A 1066-nucleotide genomic window follows, 5' to 3' on the forward strand; every position below is an offset into this window, starting at 1 on the left:
TTGACTCTGCCATCATCAAATCGGAATGACCTGAAACCTGACATCGTGGTCAGAAAGGAACACAACCATATATCAGCATAAGTCAATTTATCAGAAATCTGTAACATCTGCAGAATTGGGAACGAATTACTCCTGTTAAAGCCCACTTCTGGCGACGGCGGTCTGCGAATATTGGCGTGCAAATATGCAGATTAGTGATATTGTCACTAGTGACAAGAGAATCTTTCTCCAATAAAATGATCCGTTGGCAGCATTATAGTAGTGTTTCGCGGCGCTGATGAACATCCGAGTAACTGGTTGCGGTACAATAAGAGAATCTTTCTCCAACGAGAGATAGCATAGCAATGTTTTCAGACGCTGATAATTATGTAGTAGCTGAGGTCAAAACCCCTACCTTTACTTTAGTTTCAAAAATATCACTACTTCCAGTCAATTTAAACGCAATGTTTCAATGGGGGAAGCATGTTAAATACAAGTACTTTAAATACAATTGTCAATCAATTTTTAATTATTATATTGTTACATCTAATCTCTTAAAGATTATATGCTATAAGATTATTGTCTCTCTATAATTTGAATAAGTGTTATTGAATTTTTTTATTTCAGTATTTGCAATTTTCGTTTAAGAAAGTATCATCGAGTTAAATAGTGTCGTGGTAATATCAAAATTTAGAACATGTATGGTTTATTTTAGTTTTGGTTAAAAGCAGGTTTTTTCTATTGCCCATTTAGATCCATTAACCAGATCCTTCGAACCGAAAAAAAATAATTGACTATACGTCAGTTCAACAGCTTCTAAGGATTGGCACAGGCTTTGTAAAACACGATAAATTATATCATTACAAATATATAACAAAAATGTCATACGAAAACGGTAGATCAAACCAGTTTTTTACTATCGATAAAGCCCGGTATAATATAGTCTTTTCAAAGTAATATATTTTGTCAAAGTAATCTGTACGATTAGCATATAACTACTATGTAAAGTCTTTTAATGACAGAAAGTACACCCATAAAAAGAAAAGCGATATATTGATTAATAACTCTCAAACGTTTATTTTAATGT

This window comes from Teleopsis dalmanni, chromosome 2 (assembly GCF_002237135.1).
Source record: "Teleopsis dalmanni isolate 2A chromosome 2, ASM223713v2, whole genome shotgun sequence".
Lineage (NCBI taxonomy): Eukaryota > Metazoa > Arthropoda > Insecta > Diptera > Diopsidae > Teleopsis > Teleopsis dalmanni.